Raw genomic sequence first — 4,171 nt, forward strand, 5'->3', positions numbered from 1 at the left:
TTAAGTGAGGGCTTCATTTCCCTTTTCATTTGTTCCCTTTTCATTTGTTCTATCTTTCTCACTATTATATCACCAGGAAAATATGTTCTTCTCTTCCAATAAAAAAAAATTAGTCTGAAAGACTAGTATCATCTCCTGTGAATAGAATACTGAGGAATAACAAAGCAACCCAGATCCCAAAATCACAAGGGACTTTTTTTCTTAGCTCATTTCTCAAATATAGGATGAGTGGAGACAAGGAAGGTATGTATCACAAGCAGATCTCCCCACTCCAAGAATACAAAAGTCTTACAATAAAATGAGAGGTGCAGGCAACTCTGTGAAAAATTCACAGCAAAACATCCCAGAAGACCTCATCTTAAGGAAACACCGGCCTCCAACTGCCCACACTCTTCCACTTGACCACATGAAAAACTCAGATTCGCCTGAAGATATGCCTTTGTCCTAGGCACTACACCAACTCAAATTTGGGAGAAAGGAAAAGTTTTTAACTGAACTTAGAAAACAGGGGAAACTTAAAAACAGGGGAAAGTTTTTAACTGAAACCTAGATATAGAATTCCGTACTTTGTAATTCAGTAGCACCTCCTAATCAATATGTCTAAAGCTTTTCAAGTATGAGGTTTTATTACACTCCTTTTCAGAAAATGGCAAAAACAAATTGAGGTAGAATAAAGGACTTAAGCCTAAACTCAGCCAGCAAGGCAGTAAGAAATAGAGGGAGGAACCCAGAAACCTTTACTGTGAACTGGGCTTCTGACGTCTTTAAGATGCTGCCGAGTCACCCAGTTCTGAACCCAACTCAACTTCAAGGAACAAGGTGATACAGCTACTCCTGAAGAGGATTAAAGAGGTGACAAGAAGATTTTCATCAGTGAAGAGGTCACTCAGAGATCACTGTCCACCACCCAGTCTTGGAGATTAAGGAAGCAGGGAGGGAGAAACCACAACAGCTCTTCACCGCCCAGCTAAAAGTCTATAGCTTCACAGCATAGCAATATTATAATGCTAACGCAGCTGGTCCAGACAAAAATGGCAGCAGTGGGGCTGACTAGTAAGGTTTAATTTCTATGATTATTATTAGGTTTTTTAATAAATTTATTTATTTATTTTTGGCTACTTTGGGTCTTCGTTGCTGTGCGCAGGCTTTCTCTAGTTGAGGTGAGCTGGGGCTACTCTTCGTTGTGGTGCGCGGGCTTCTCATTGTCGTGGCTTCTCTCGTTGTGGAGCACAGGCTCTAGGTCCGCGGGCTTCAGTAGCTGTGGCACATGGACTCAGGAGCTGTGGCTCGCGGGCTCTAGAGCTCAGGCTCAGTAGTTGCGGTGCACAAGGCTTAGTTGCTCCGCAGCATGTGGGAATTTCCCAGGCCAGGGCTCAAACCCGTGTCCCTTGTGTTGGCAGGCAGATTCTTAACCACTGCGTCACCAGGGAAGTCCAATTTCTATAATTATTAACTCAGGCAAGAAACTATCCACCTACCCATTTTTTTTCTCACAAAAAGTGAGTGCAAATAAGATAGAGTCACATCTTAATTTTTATTCTCTCCAACTACCTCTGCTGTCAGTTTTACACATTCAAGGTGTTTTCTGACCATTAAAAAAATACCATAAACAAAGGACACTTTGTATTTTTTTTAAGTGAATGAAAGATTCTTTAAATTCTATAGTGCTTTACAATTTTCAAAAGTTTCACACACATGATTTCATATAATGCCATAATAGTCCTTTGTTCCCCCTACCCCTAGACTGCCCTTCCCCTCTTCCCTCTCCCCACCGGTAACCACTAGTTTGTTCTCTATATCTGTGAGTCTGCTTCTTTTTTGTTATAGTCACTAGTTTGTATTTTTCGATTCCACACAGAAGTGATATCACACAGTATCTGTCTTTCTCTGTCTGACTTATTTCACCTAGCAAAATGCCCTCCAAGTCAATCCTGTTGCTGCAAATGGCAAATTTCCATTCTTTTTTACAGCTGAGTAGTAGTCCATTGTATATATACCACCTCTTATTTATCCATTCATCTGTTGATGGACACTTAGGTTGCTTCCATACCTTGGCAATTTGTTAATAATGCTGCTATGAACACTGGGGTGCATGTATCTTTTAAAATTAGTGTTTTTTTCAGGTATATTCCCAGGAATCATATTGCTGGGTCATATGGTAGTTCTATTTTTAGTTTTTCAAGGAACCGCCATACTGTTCTCTGTGGTGGCTGCACCAATTTACATTCCCACCAACAGTGCAAGAGGGTTCCCTTTTCTCCACACCCTCACCAATATTTGTTATTTGTATTCTTTTTGATGATAGTCATTCTGGCAGGTGTGAAGTGATGATCTCATTGTGGTTTTGATTTGCATTTCTCTGATGATTCTTGATGTTGAGCATTTTTTCCTGTGCCTGTTAGCCATCGGCATTTACTCTTTGGGAAAATGTCTATTCAGTTCTTCTGCCCATTTTTTAATCAGATTGTTAGTTTTTTTGATGTCAAGTCATATGAGCTGTTTATATATGTTGGATGTTTACTCCTTATTGGTCATATCATTTGCAAATATCTTCTCCCATTCAGTAGGTTATCTTTTCATTTTGTCAGTGGTTTTCTTTGCTGTGCAAAGCTTCTAAGTTTAATTACATCCCATTTGTTTATTTTTGCTTTAGTTTCCTTTGCTTTAGGAGATGGATCCAAAAAAATATTGCTGCAATTTATGTCAAAGGGCGTTCTGCCTATGTTTTCCTCTAGGAGTTTTATAGTATCTGGTCTTACATTGTGATCTTTAATCCCTTTTGAGTTTATTTTTTGGATGTGGTGTTAGAGAATGTTCTAATTTCATTCTTTTACCATGTAGCTAGGATGCTTTATATTTTTAAGATAGAAAAATTAGTAAATTGCAAATATTAATAAATAAGGTATTTCTCTCTTCATTCAGGCAGGCTTCTCACCCTCCTCCCCAGCAAAGTACACTGACTAGTACAGAGCATCATGTCCTAATGAAGGCTACACAGAAACAGGAGCTCAGTAGAACCCACTTTCAGAGAATATATTTACTTATATCCTTGCCTCACAGGCAGTAATTCCCTTTCTGACCAGTTTTCTATAGAAAACTTTTCTTTTTGAGAACCAGTATCAGCTGACAAGAAGATTTTCATCAATTGAGATCAATATTAATCAAGATCAAATACTTGATGGGAAATATTGGAAAGATCAGGCCTATTTGGTTTATTTTCAAGGTCCTTATTGTCCAAACCACTGCCTACTTTCTTATATAACTATATACAGCTTGAAAAAGAGACTAGCAGGAGTACATAAATAAACTTTAGTATATCTAGAGATTCAAAGACATTTACCATTGCCATTTTACCATTTTTTATTCTTAAACATTTATATTTCTGAGCCTCACACACATTCTTTTGAGTTGAGCTAATAATATGATTTCTAGTTTACAGATAAGGAAACTGAGGCATCAAAACAGTGGTTACATCTATCATTGTCCTTCACAGTTAGAAGACTACTGTTGACAGTATTAAGAGAGACAACAAGGCAAGTCAATTACTGAGCTGGATTAAACCTTCAAGTTCTCCTAGGTTTATGCTTGATCAGGGAACCGCCTTGTCATTCCCACAAGGTCGTGGAATTTTTATAATGTTACTGACTTTAAAGGAGTCCTATCTTTATTTAGTTAACCCTTTATCTTGGTCCTTCCTATTTCAGATCCGCTGTCTGCATATTTCCATGTTTTGAGTATACTTAAGAGTAAGACTGTAAAGAATACAAAAATAAATCAGTACATAACGATTATCAGCCTGAATGCCACTAGCAGACAAAAGAAACTGCCACAAGGAACAAGGGAAATTAACATTCTTTCCTATCCACCTGGCAAGAACTAAGATCAAAATGAACTTGTTGGCAAGCTCTGTTAACATGGAAGCATTAGGAGAGTAGGGACCCCTCTAAAATATTCTGGAGCTACTAATACTAAGGTTTCCAAGGACCCTTTTATCAGTTATCATTCTTCCCCACAAATACCATGTTTTGTGAGATTCTCCTTATCAAACTGCCTTGAATTCTTTCTGGAAAAAAAAAATAAGGAATGAATGAATGGTTGGATGAATAGCAGAATATGTGCAAGCTTTATAATTATACAGACTTTGGCATTGTTAAGGTCATATTTATTTGAC

This window comes from Phocoena phocoena, chromosome 5 (genome assembly GCF_963924675.1).
Source record: "Phocoena phocoena chromosome 5, mPhoPho1.1, whole genome shotgun sequence".
Lineage (NCBI taxonomy): Eukaryota > Metazoa > Chordata > Mammalia > Artiodactyla > Phocoenidae > Phocoena > Phocoena phocoena.